We start from the raw sequence: 14,608 nt of genomic DNA on the forward strand, positions 1-14,608 counted from the left end.
ATTCCTGAAATATTCCCGTCGAAATTCCTGGAGGGTGAAGGATCCCTGCTACATTGTCGTCGGAATCCCTGAAATTTTTCCGTTGGAATTCCTGAAACATTCTCTCCGAAATCTCTAGTGGATTCCCTTCATGATCCCTGGAGGCTCCCATCGGTATTCTCGTCGAAATATCTAAAGATTTCCGTTAGAGTCCCTGGAACATTCCAGTCAGGATCACTAAAGGATTCTCATCAGAATTCATGGAAGATTCTCGGCGGAATCCATGGAAAGTTGCACTATTTTTTTTCATTTGAGATAGATAGAATATTTATGAAGTATGCAAATATATCCACTGCCTGACGCTAGTCGAGCGCAATTAAACATAGACTGTGAGTTGTTGCTCACACGTGCACACGTGCACGTGCTTGAGAAAAGAGAATAATATGAATGAGTGTGATGGATCCGCAATTGCCTTAGGTGGTTGGACTGCATTTGTCACATTACCGCTGATAACTTGATGATGAGATGTTAAAATGTTCGAGAATTTTCAAAAAGAGGGTCAATTTCGAGAAAAAATATAAAGGGGCTATAGCCCCCCCTAGGCATCGGAGGTAGTTACGCCAATGATGTTAACTAAATAAATGAAATAAGTGTTTGAAATGGCGGTAGGTCATTTGACATAAAGTCGTTTGGCATGAAGGTCGTTTGGCACAATGTCGTTTGGCATAACAGCCGTTTGGCACAATGGCCATTTAGCATAATAGTTGTTTAATCGCCGATTTCGGAGCTTATGCATAATATTTCAATTATTTATGATTATAATCGCTTTAATATTATAAGAAGGATACTATGAATTATTTTGTTTTGAAATAAAATTGTATCAAATCACTGCTCGAAGGAACATTGGTAGACTTCATGAAACTTTCATTATCTGCCTTTTCCACTTTCAGTCAAACCTCCATGAGTCGATGTTCTATGACTCGATATCGACTCATGAAAGCAAATTATGTCATATTAAAAAAATATTTTCTGGGTTACTGTGATGGTCCCCTTAAACATTTCGAAATTTCCATCCATTTGATGGGAAAATCATGAAGAAAGAGCTGCCACACGGCATTTTTCGGTGTAAAAATGGAAATGTCCTCTTCTACTGGTTCCCGAGGGCACCTCATAGGTTCCAAAAGTGGTCGTTAATCGATTTCAAGTGCATAACCATCTGTTTGGCGAAAAATCATTACAAAAAAAGCCGTCGCATGGCATATTTTGGTGTAAAAACGTAAATGTCCCCTTCTACGGGTTCCTCGAAAGCACCTTGCTGGTTTCAGGAGAGGCCAGTATAGCCGAGATTTGATTTCAAGTGCATAACCATCTATTTGATGGAAAATAATGAAGAAATAGCTGCCACGCGGCATATTTTGATGTAAAAATAGAAATGTCCTCTTCTACTAGTTCCAGGGGCATCTCATATGTTCCAATAGAGGTAAATGTAGTCGTTAATCGATTTCAAGTGCATAACCATCAATTTGGTAAAATACAATGAAGAAAGAGTAGCCACACGGCATATTTTGGTGTAAAACTGAAAATGTCTGGAACAGGATGTTGGTAACTCGAGTTAATTGGTGTACAGTTGATCGACCGCGTCAGAAACCAAACTGTTTCTCGAATTATGTTGTAGTGTTCGACACACTCATTTGTTTGATTCAGGATGTTGTCGAAGCTTGGGGCCTTCATGTTTTTCGATGATTCGATATAGGCCGTCAATTCGTCAGTTGAGATCTCTAACTCTTCCAAGAAGTCGTTGGGAATAAGATGGCTGTTATCAGCATGCTCGTTAACGGCTGCTTCGTGTGGACTGACGATGTTCTGTCCAAGATTGTGCGAGCCGACAAAGTGGCGACCTATTTCAGCGACCTTGTCTGCAGGAGTTACCAGGCGGTCCTTAGAGCCATTGTTGTCTAATGCGATCAAAGGTAGAATGGGCCGGACTCAGGATGGTGTAGTGGTCTTCCTCCATATCGTTGCTTCAGATGGTGCTGATTCGATCTCCGCGACTGTTGCCCCAGGCTTGATGTTTGGCATTCAGGTCCCCAGCAATGATGTAATGTCCATGCCTCATATCTTGACGATTTCCCTCAATGAGCAGTAAGCTACGATGCGCATAATTGTACCAACATAAGTAGTAACTTCGACACCGATGACACTCAGCTGGAAACTTGGAACAGTTAATATTGTATCGAAGTGCGATGGCCACACCATCTTCCCTGAACGGCTGGTGCACTTTCGGTTTTAAGTGCGTTTCGGTGATGAACGCCGTCTATTTCATTCTCCTCAAGGAAATCCTTCAGCTCGATGGTTTTGCTCTTGAGCGAGCAAGCGTTCCAGTTGACCAGGCCCACCCTAAGAGCCATTTTCAATGATGAACATGCCAAGAGTGAAGACCTGGTCGAAACGTGAAGATCGGCATCAGTTGCTCCGAGGTTTGGAGCGGAGCAGATTCTTCCGTTGGGACATTTCCGTTCTCCTGTTGCCGACGGAATCCAGGAGAAGGGAACGCAGGCCGTCCGCTGGAGGATGGAGCTGGTAGTGCTGGAGCTTTAACCGACGCAGCTGCTGCTGCTTGTCGCTTGTGTAGTTGCAACGATAAGAGGATTTCTTCCAGGTTTCCAGGAACTCTGCACGCTTTGAGCAGCCCTTTGTGGTGGCTCGATGTTTATCGCTACAGTTGGCGCACTTGGGATCGGCCACTCCATCTTGTCGCACTCGTCGGTCGGATAGGGCTCGCCACACTTGTTGCAACGTGGCTTCATGCGGCAGTTCCTGGTGCCATGCCTGAAGTTGAAGCAGTTGGTGCACTGCGTGACGTCGCGGTAAAGCTGGTCGCGATATCTCCTCACCTTGTCGTGACGAGCGATCTTCTGCACGTCGACTGGGTTCAGTCCGAAACTTTCGAGCTCTGCTTAGAGCTCTTCCTCCTTCATATCGGGGAGTCCTCGCAGCAAAGCCTAGAGCCTCTTCGTACCGGTGTGGTCATGAGTGTAGTACTTACTTGTGGATCTTGAGAAACTCCACGACGAATTGATGGTGGTCTTTATTTACCGGCATAACTTTCACCCCTGGCTGCAGAGCCGAAATGTACATTTAAGCCCCTTAGCGATCACCTGGCGAATTTTCTGGCGCAAATTTGGCAGATCGCCCTTCACAAACATAGGCGGGCACTTCTCCTTACGCTCTGGTTGCACCTGCGGCAGCTGCGATTGTTGCGTCGTCGATTGGCAACGACCAATATACGTTGCTCTGAAAAAGCTGCTTGGAGGGTTTGGGTTACCCGCGCCTCCAATGATGATGTCTGTGCTTGGGATGCACATACGCGATTAGTTGGTTTACCGCATCTCAAAAGTGCTTGACGGAATTCAAGTTTTTCAATAGATTAGCCCTTTTATACCATTGTTTTAATAGTTGTAATCAAAGTATGAGCTGGCCACTTTTCGTGACGGTCTCAATCTCAAATTTGAATCTGCTGAAGGACATAATCCTACTTCAAAATATAGGCCATGTTAAATTTTGGAAAAACATTGAACTTCATACAATTCGTACATGAGCTATAAAAAAATACTGTTCTCTAGATTACACCTAGAACCCGGATAGAAGCCTTGACATTAATAACAAAACATGATATGAACTTGTTCGAAGTAAATGCTAGAAGAACAAGCGAAAATAACAAAAAATACACCAAATTACTATAAAAAACATCAAAGTTTGCTATGGATTAGAAAAAAATAATAGCTTGTTAATAGCAAAACCTGATATGTTTATGATATTTAAGTGCATTGTGTCATTTTCGCCTGTTCTTCGAGCACTTATTTCAAACAAGTTCATATCATGTTTTGTTATCAAGAGCACGTTTTACTGTTGATGAGGTTATATCGTCTCCCCGGGAAATAACATTGACTTGTGTAGCCGTTTCACACCCATTTTCCCCAAATGTGCAGCAGAGAATTAATCAAACAAGAACAACCCTCTAACTAAAGCCTGATGAGTAAAGTCCAAACCAGAAATCTCCGCCACGGCAGTACTTCTGCAAGAAACAAATTGTTAGGCTGAGGAAATGCATTCACCTTTAAGGTGAAACGCTAAGATTGTTCGCTGAAGATTGTTTCCAATAGTTGATAACAACAAGGTGGGTCTCCGCTGGTTTCAACAAGTTTACCCTTAACTCCCAATTTAAGTATCAGTCGAGCGAACGAATAACGCATATAATCATATGTTAAGCGATTTCGATGTCCAAAACGGCGATTCGAAGGGGGCGATTGAAGGAGTTCCATCATCAACGGAGGAGCTGCTGGGGACCGGAGGGGTCGTGTCTCAAAGGTTGCAGAACAAAGAAAGCTTGAGTTGAATCACCTGTGGAAACCGCCGTCGTCAGAGTCTGGTTCACGATGGCAAAAAAAATGAAGCGAAACGAAAACAGAACGGCAATGGCACCCTAATTTCGAAATGTGTAGGCATGGCAGAATGCATGCGCCCTCGCTCTGCTTGAACAAGTTTCAATGACCTGAACCTGGACGAGTGTAATGATTTGATTTAGAGCTGATGCGGAGAAATTACGATGCAGTTGTTTGGGTCGTTCAGCAGGGAAATCTAATCATTTTTGCGAGATGATACTAGCCATAGGATTTGTTTGCAGTCAACGAGTATAGGCCATTTGTGCATGCAAATAGCTACAGTAGGGAGCTCGATAATCTTTTTTTGATGATAAAGTCATGAAGCTAATCTATGAATGGAAGAAAATGCAAATTAGGTACATGTTGTTATTTATTCGAATGACAAAAACAGATATTATGACTGACTAGATTAGCAATAACATTAGAGCCAATTAAGATAATGATCGAATCACAAATGAAAGAGCGGAAATAGGGAGGAGATCTACTTGGACAGCACCCTTGCATTTTTACTGGGTTTCTTTTCAACCAAGAACATAATTTGCGAGTCGAGTCAAGTACGAGACACTGAAGATGGCCTTTCCTGTTCAGGTCGAAATACGTATCTGTCAAAGGTACAAAAAAGTAGTGGAATTAAATGGAATAGTACAAACTCGTCTTATGACAAGTGCTCATTTACTATCAGAATGTTCAAGGATTTCGGTCGAAAATTGATGATTTTTTCCTGGCTTCAAAACGAGTTGAACAGCTGCAAGTCTAGAGGTGCTGAATTACTCATTGCTATCTCTGCTGGTTCAAACTCTTGCCTTGACCATACTCCTACTAACAGTTCTATTGAACAGCTCTGGGTGTTACTCAGACTGTCAAAGCAAAAAAATATAAGCATTGGTGTTGCCTTCTAACCGCAAGAATGACATGTAAAGTATTTCCAGACACATCGAGTCCATACAATCCACTCATGACTTCCGTCTTGTGATGTACAAAGGACAGCCTCCTCGAGTTGAGCCATTCTTCTACTCTGCCAATCGCGTATGAAGCCTTCAGTTTGACTTCGCCGAGAGTGTCTCCTGTTACCTCTAGCATTACGTCATCCGCGATGCCTTCGATTTTCACACCGGCCGGGAGACTTAAGGTGATTATAGAATGAAGCCAGAAATCGGCCATTTTGTAAACCACGTGCTTTTCCAATATTTTTTTCAAGAACACGAGATGAAAGAACCATAACGCGTATGAAGCTGAAATAATGGTAGATCGTTTGCTTAGTTATGCTGAACAATCATAATTTGAGTTTCGGCACTGTACGAAAACTATTACGCCAGATCTGGGCTTTTGGAAATGTATGTAGATAAACGTGTGGTGAATTTGAAATTCACCACGGGCTTCATTCTATAATCACCTTAAGCGTAATACTCCGTCGTACGGGTATACCCCGTTAGGCATAAGTACGTTAGGCATAAATACGTTAAGCATAAGTACGTTAGGCATAATAGACGTTAGGCATAACAGACGATAGGCATAATGTACTTTAGGCATAATGGACGTTAGGCATAAAATAAACCAAAGAACAGCCCAAGACATGAAGAAGGCAGAATTATGCCAAACGTCCTTTATGCCTAGCGTACATTCTGCCTTACGTCCGTTATGCCTAATGTCCATTATGCCTATCGTATTTATGCCTAACGTCCTTATGCCTAACGTACTTATGCCTAACGTCGCGGACCCCCGTTGTACATAATATTCCACAAAACCGGTCCGAGGATCGACATCCGCTGACACTTCGATCGACTTTTGACCAGCATCCGTGTCGTATACCAACACCCTATTCTGAAAATAACTTTTCAGGTGCAGGGAATCAGCAATAGCTGCCCAGCTAGCGTTATTAAACGCATTTTGTGTAATCGCATCAAGTGTAATCAATGCGCAGTACCTAATACCTCGCCTGTTCGAACCTCTCGCTATCTTACCCGTATCCGTTACCGATCGAATTGCTTCGATGGTAGAACGGCCCTTACGGAAACCATGCTGGTTGCTAGGCCCCCTGGGCCCCCACAAATCTCATGTACCAAAACCAACTTTTTTTGCACATTTTGGGGGCCCCACAAGCTGTCGGTCCCGGAGCCCCCTTCCGGCTAAATCCGGCCCTGACTATACTCCACCTGGGAGGACGTAGCAGCATGGGTGCTGCGGATAGAGCCGCTTTTCTGCTCTCAAGCGAGTAGAGGGATAGTTTGATATCACTCCCATAAGCAAAATTATTTTGCAGTTACTCGGCTGTCAAACATTTCCCGCTCTTCGAATTACTCTTTCCATGCTGCATGAGGGCGCTCAAATGCGCGAGACTCTACGTGACTTTATGATGGTTTACATACATTCCTGCTCCAGGCAGCTGTTTAATCTCGTGAAATTTTGTAACGAGTGCTTTTTAATTGCATTCCTACTAATTTTCCACTCGAAATATAATGTGAAAATATTTGTTACAAAGAATACAAAACTCAAACTAAGATTATTTTTATATTTTTCCCAAATAATAACAATACTTCTCAATATAAGATCTGGAACGTCCATAACCACAATCTTCAATGTTTGGCTCCGGCACAATAGAAACTTTTGGCTTCAGTTTGACAACCAAATCGATTCTATCCGCACCATCCAGGTAGCAGCTACAAAAGTAAATACCGTTTACCTTTGCTATGACGAAACCCTCATCATCAGGGGATGATAATATCTCCTGGATGCGGTTATCGCCCGCAAGTCCAGTTGATAACCATCTGAGACTTATCCGCAATCCAAATGCCGTTTCCAACGGGGATGCGGTACAGATCGGACAGCAAAGCTATTTACGCTCGGTAGCAGCAGTCGAACCGCCTCGCAGGGGTTTAGGTATAGCTGTGTTACCTCCTTGTCTGGATCCTTCTAGAGACCGCACAGGCCTGGACACCGTTGTTGTCTGTACCCGGAGACAGATCAGACACCTTGGTGCAGCCTGACAGGTGCAAGCTTGGTGGCCTTCAGCTCCACACCTACGGCATAGCCTTCTGCGATCAGGTCCTTTACAGTCATAGGACTTATGACCGTTGCCAAGACACCTGAAGCAGGCCTGAAGCGGTTGGCTTATGCCTAGCGGTCATACCGACCAACCCACTTCCTGTTTAGCCCTATCCATTACCTTCTTGGCCTCAGTCTGAGGTACTTAGAATGAGGCAACCTGCATTCCCGCGTAGCTTTTGCATAACCGATCCGCAGATTCCTGGATCTCGACGTTGCACTGATCTCTCAGTGTGTCGACCAGGTTTCTGGCTTCGGTTACTTCATCCAGGCCCTTGCACAGGATGTTCGAGATTGGGCATAAGACTCTTAGGCCCGATGCCCACGTAGCGTCTTTTCAACGCTGCGTGCACACGGCGTTAAAAGGACGCATGTGTGCATCGGGAAAAAGCGGTAACGCAGCGTCGCCGCATTGATTCACACCTGCGTTTTTTCAACGCCACGTGCACGCAGCGTTGAAAAAACGCTACGTGGGCATCGGGCCTTACTTGAAAACCCATTACCTAGGACCTCCTCCGTCAACTTTTTGTACTCAGAAGTCTTCTGAGCAGCATCCCGCTTAAAGACGAGAATCATCTCGCATTTCCGCGTCCTTCGGATGCAATTAACATCCCCTCCTAGGCCAGAGAGTTTATCGTTAACTCTCATGGCCTTCAAGACTGTAACTGCCGGTGACGTCCACACGTCTAGGCAGTGGACGTCCACACGCCACAAACTAGCTCACCTCTCCTCACTCCTGGCTTACCTCCTGCTCAAAGAACATACGACACAAGACGTAGCTGAAGTGGACGGAACAAGGAAGGATCGTTCAGATGCATGCACCAATATCATTAAAGAAATCCATGTACATTTTAATTATTTATATATTTTTCTTATCATGTTAGGGTTAGTTTTTTTGTTTGGTTAGTAGATTCGTTGCGGCCGATAGATGTCCCGAGAAGCATACGGAGACCAGGCTCCTAACATACCTGTGGCGATGCGACAAAGGGGGGGGTGACAAAGGTAGGCTCGCCCGCGAACTCTGGGTGCAATGCACATACGGCCTACTTCGGAACGGTACGGGTAGCGGAGCTTGCTCCCGGCTTCAGGTAGGCGTCTATCCTCATCGTATCCGAGGCTTTCGGTATTTCGCATGGGCTTCGCGTGTGGATCTGGAGTCCGGTGGGCAATGATTCTGTCCGCCACTTCCTGCCGATGATTTCCCAGATGGCTTTGACTGATTTTTCGTCCTCTACTGTGCTGGCGACGCGTCGTCCCGGTCTGCCGCAAATACCGGTCCCAGGTCTTCCCGAGGGAGTGCGACCGATGGGGTCACTGCAGAGTGTCGGGATTTTGTCCGGGCTATCTCCGGTCGCAGAAAGTGCTGGCGACGGGATCCAGATAATGGGGCCACCTCGTGGTATTCTTGCGTTGAGTTTGCCACCGAACAATGGCGGCGTTTGAGGTTACCTCGTCAAGGCTAGGGACGTAGCGGTTCCTGCCTGCGCGGAGCTTTTACGGTTTACGATTTCTGGTGCACCACGAATGGCCAGGAACTTCCCGATGGGTTCGGAAACTGCCCCGACCGGGTAATACTTGCAATCCGGCCGCCAATCAAGAAATACTTCAGAACCACGTCTCGCGCTTTAGAACTCGGGCGAAGAAGCACCGTGACACTGGACACCGTTCTTGGAACTCCCGCTGAGGAAATCGACAATAGCTTTACTTCGGCCTCACCGCGTGGTGACCCTTGATCACTTGCTTGACAGGAAAAAACTCGATTTATCGGACACTTCGACTTTTCCCTTGCTTGGTTGGTTCCCGACAGCCGTGTCTCGTGACCCGATACGATCTCCTCGCTATCTTCTATTTTCTCTCTTCATTCCCACCATAGGGGTGCCATCGTCGCCCACGAGATTTGAGCCACACGGAATTAGTTGGTTTTACACGTTTAAAGCAGAATAGGAGTTTCCAAAGTGTACACCTATTCTACCTTTGGCTACTGCATGCGAAGTCTCACAATAGTAATGGTTAGTATGTTTTTTTATTGGTACCCACGCAAATGTACTGATCCTTGGTACCGAAAACGGTAACAAGGCTTCTGCCTAGCTTTTATCGAGCTTCATCGGTCCTCGCTGGTAGAGACACTTCTCCCGCATTTCCCGCTTAGGAGCTGCTGACTTCTCGTTAGCTACTTTCAGGTTCGCCTCCTGCATAACCTTACTGAGCTTCGGAGTCGCCCCTGTCACGGCCATCCTTCAGCGGAGTTCCTCGGCCAGGAGGCGAATCCTCGATTCAGTCTCCTCTTTGTCCTTCTCCGCCTAGCGTTCCGCCAGATTCCGCTCCTCCGTAAGTTTGCGGATTTATCGCTCCTCACTCTTACTGGCCTCTAGTAGAGTCCTCGACTCGGACTTTGCCTCAACTACTAGGTCACAGAGCGCCTGTACAGCTTGTTTGAGATCCTTGCGGTAGCTAACGCGGTTGTCCAGGAACGACATGATCACGTCAGAATCGTCCGTGATCATCTCCATCGTCTGACCACCGCGTTCTTCGTGGTTCGTCATCACCGAATTGATGACTCTGGTCAGGGTGGGGCCGTCCATCTTCACTTCGCTCGGCACCTCATCAGACCCTCCACGGACTTCTCCTTCGCCTTTCCCCGGCGACCTTTGGGGATACCTCTCGAGGCCACTGCGTCTAGCGAAAGGATTCTCCTTGCCGCCAGTCGCCACTCCTCCAACCTGCGTTACTTTTGTGATTTTTCCTAATTTACTCACGGCTATTGGGCCCCCTCGCGGCTGCTGTCGATTCCTGTTGGTGTAGTCGTCTTCACGAAATTGTCTGTATTAACCAAACATGTGATCTCGATGATGTACTAAAGAATAAACATGAAGATATGTGATATCCCTACCATTGCAATGTCATGAGTTGGATTAGCTGTTGGATGGATCAAGTTCAGATCTTGGAAACAAGGAAATGTGCGATGTCCCCAGCATTCGTATGAGTTGATGAGCTCTTAGAGACATCACAATAACATTATGGCCTAAAGTTCAAAATTTTGTCAACTTTTAATTTATCAACTTTATTATGAAAAGCCTACGTACGATGACAAGAACTGTGAAATAACTTTAAATGCACTAAATTAACGATTTCGTGTGTGTTACTTCTACGTGAAGTTAAACGAATTACAATGATATGGAAATCAGACCGCATCGTGCTTTCGTGCTGTGCGGTTCTTTCTTCTTTCTTCTCGACATAGGCGCACGGATCAAGAAAGCAAGGGCTGCCTTTGCGAGTTTAAGAAATATCTGGAAAAACAGGCAGATAAGTGAACGCACCAAAATACACCAAAATATTTTCAACTCTAACGTGAAATCTGTGCTGTTATACGCTAGCGAAACATGGTGTGTATCAGTGGAGAACACTCAACGGCTGCAGGTGTTCATTAACAGATGCCTGCGGTATATAATTCGGGCCTGGTGGCCTCACAACTGGATCTCAAACAACGAGCTCCATCGTCGTTGTCACCAGAGGCCGATAACAACAGAAATTCGGGATCGGAAGTGGGGCTGGGTCGGCCACACTCTACGTAGGGGCGGAAACGAAATCTGTAAGCAAGCATTAGACTGGAACCCAGCGGGACATCGCAGCAGAGGCAGACCCAGAGGCTCATGGCGGAGAAGCCTCAATAAAGAAATAAAAGAAGTCGACCGAAATCTAACCTGGCAACAGGTTAAAGCGATAGCCGGGCATCGCTCAGGATGGAGATCTTTCAAGTCGGCCCTTTGCACCACCGGAGGTGTACAGGATCCATAAGAAGAAAAGATAAGGTTCTTTCTCTCTTTGCGGAAGGAAGTTTTTAATACTACCCGAAGCTATTTTAATTTCAACGGTGCTTCTTAGCGCTATTTGTACCCACTGATCCCGTTACGATCTTTGCAAGGACCCGTGCCTTCGTTTTACGTTGGACCCGTTTGCGGAAGTAAAATTCCGACAAGCGGTGGTAATCCTGCAAGGACACCGTTCTGGGAAAAAACCTCTTAGAAGGTCACGTCTCCACGCTCAGCAATGAGTATTAATAAAAACAAGAGGAAGGGGGAGTCTCTGAATTCTCCACTTCCTTCAAAGAAACAAGGTTTCAAGACCGTCCTGCCAAAGCGCGGAAAAAATAGAAGGAAGCTGGAGAATTCAGATATTCCTTCTAACTCTAATATCGGAAATAATTCTTCTCCAATCGAACTGAGCAATCAGTTCGATTTGATTAATGATGAAATTGAGCAAATCGAATATACCTCTAGCCCAGGTGATTCGATACATGCGAAAAAGCAAAGGATTCCGCCAATTGTGGTATCTGTTGCCGAGTTTTCTGGCTTTCGGAATGAAATCTTGAGTAACCTTCAGGGATCGAGGTTTCATTTCAGATTGCTGGGAAGGGTGACTGCCGCGTTTTGCCGGGATCCTTTGACGATCGCAAACGTCTTCTTCAGTATTTAACTGAGAAGCGCCATAAATTCTTCACATACGACGACAAAACTGAGCGATTGTTCAAAGTCGTCTTGAAAGGTCTCCCCAGTGATGACAAATCACTGGATGAGATTAAAATTGAAATTTCTCAATTACTTGGATTTTCACCAGTCCAAGTAATTAAGATGAAAAAGAAATCCCACTCTGGTACCTCCCAGAGGGGTATTTCTCAAGAATTTTATTTAGTTCATTTTAACAAAAGTGAACTAAATAATATAAAAAGTTTGGAAAAGGCCTGTATTATGTCCCATGTCCGTGTTACATGGGAACATTTCCGCAGGCCTGGGGGAAATTTCCAAAACCCCACCCAGTGCCGTAAGTGCCAAAAGTGGGGTCATGAAACCAAACATTGTCACATGGATGCTAAATGCATGATTTGTGGTGGAACCTCTCACGCCAAGGACGCATGTCCTGTGAGAGATGATTCCAATAAATTTAAATGTGCAAATTGTGGGGGCAATCATAAATCCAATTTCTGGAAATGCCCTTCACGCAAAAAAGTTTTGAATTCCCGTGCAAAATTGATGACGGGAAATTCCAATCGGATCCCAGATTCGACGGGTAGAAATTTTTCAAACGCTCAAATTTCGAAACCAGTTACCGGTCGAGCAATTCATACCCACCACAATTCACAAACAAATTTTGCCCCTCGTCAACGGGTAGCAAGCACTTCAGTAAATTCCAATTTTTCGAATGTACCTACGTATGCAAACATCGCTGCTGGTAGACAAAATTTCTCTTCTCAAAATGAGGTTTATACCCATGTCACAACGGAAAAAAAATGGTCATGTTGCCGATTCAGGTAGCATGACTGCTTCCGATTTTGATTTTTTAACTGAACAATTGCATCACATGATTGATGCAATGTTCAAAGCAAATACCATACCAGAAGCTGTTCAGGTTGGTATAAAGTACACACAAAAAATTGTTATCGGACTCCGTTTTAATGGATCTAAATAATTGTGTGAAAGTTCTAAATTGGAATGCCCGCTCTCTAAAGGGTAAGGAAGATGAATTATTCAACTTCCTAACCGTTCATAATGTGCATATTGCCATTATAACAGAAACTTATTTAAAGCCCGGACTCTCCATTAAAAGAGATCCAAATTATTTTATCTACAGAAATGATCGTCTTGACAGCGCCTGTGGTGGGGTCGCCATTGTCATTAATAGACGTATCAAACATAAATTATTTTCTTCGTTTGAAACCAAAGTTTTTGAAACCTTGGGAGTTTCTGTTGAAATAAATTTTGGTCAATTTTCCTTCATTGCAGCCTATTTGCCTTATCAATGCAATGGGCAGCAAAAGAATTTGTTGAAAGCTGATCTTCAAATTCTGACTCGCAACAAATCAAAATTCTTCGTAATTGGTGACTTCAATGCCAAACACCGTTCATGGAATAATGCTCAAAGCAATTCCAACGGCAAAATCTTATATGAAGATTGTTCTGCGGGATATTATACTATTCAATATCCCAATGGCCCAACTTGTTTTTCATCCACTCGAAATCCTTCGACAATTGATTTGGTTTTAACGGATTCAAGTCAGCTGTGTGGCCAATTGGTAACTCATGCTGACTTTGACTCTGATCACCTTCCTGTGACATTTGAAATCTCACAAGAAGCCATTTATAATCCAATCAGCTCTTCTTTCAATTATCATAGGGCTGATTGGGATTTATATAAAACGTATATCGATAGGAATTTTGATGTTGATATTCCTCTCGATACCAAAAGTGATATTGATAATGCTCTCGTATCTTTGACAAATTTAATTGTCGAAGCCAGAGGCATTGCAATTCCTAAATGTGAAATTAAATTCAACTCCATTTTTATTGACGACGATCTTCAGCTACTGATCCGTCTTAAAAATGTGAGGCGAAGGCAATACCAAAGAACTCGCGATCCCGCGTTGAAAGTTCTTTGGCGAGATTTGCAAAATTAAGCTTAGCTTAGCTTAGCTTAGACTGACTGTACATATCAATGGTTGCTACTCCGTGATTGATCAGAACTGGTGCAAATTGCACTACGATCCAAGTGAATAGTGGTTGGGATTTACCAACTATTCTCGAAGTGCACGTTTCAGCAGCTCGCAAATGTTGATCAATAACGGCGCCGGCCAAGTCCTTACAGTCAGTTGGGAAAGGGAGGGAATGTGAGTGTGTGGTAATTGTTGCTACTAGAGACCGAGAATACCTCTGCATCTCCACATTTACCACGGGAAGGAAGTAGTGTTAGTTGGGTGGGGTAATCAGTAACATAGATCGATTCACAATGGAAAGTGATGTGACCTATGAAACTTCTACACAGCAGTATTAGCATTTCCTTAATTTGTACAATTGTTCATTCTTCGCGAGAATAAACAATCAATCGCTCAAAGTGAGCGATTGTTCATTTGAATTTCGGATTAGGCGCCCGCGTTATCATTTAATTAACGTAAGAAAAGTAAAAAAGAAACGGGATTAAAATTGAAAATAATTGATAGTAATCGGAAAGCTAATGTTATTCAGCAACCCTTATTTTATCTCTATTTGACGTTAAGAAAGAATGTAAGTTTACGTTCATTTTACATGTCGTTTATTTTGCATTACTTTCGCGCGCGTATGTGTGACACTGACCAGTATACCGTAATCAGGATCTCA

This window comes from Armigeres subalbatus, chromosome 1, assembly GCF_024139115.2.
Source record: "Armigeres subalbatus isolate Guangzhou_Male chromosome 1, GZ_Asu_2, whole genome shotgun sequence".
In the NCBI taxonomy this organism is placed as follows: domain Eukaryota; kingdom Metazoa; phylum Arthropoda; class Insecta; order Diptera; family Culicidae; genus Armigeres; species Armigeres subalbatus.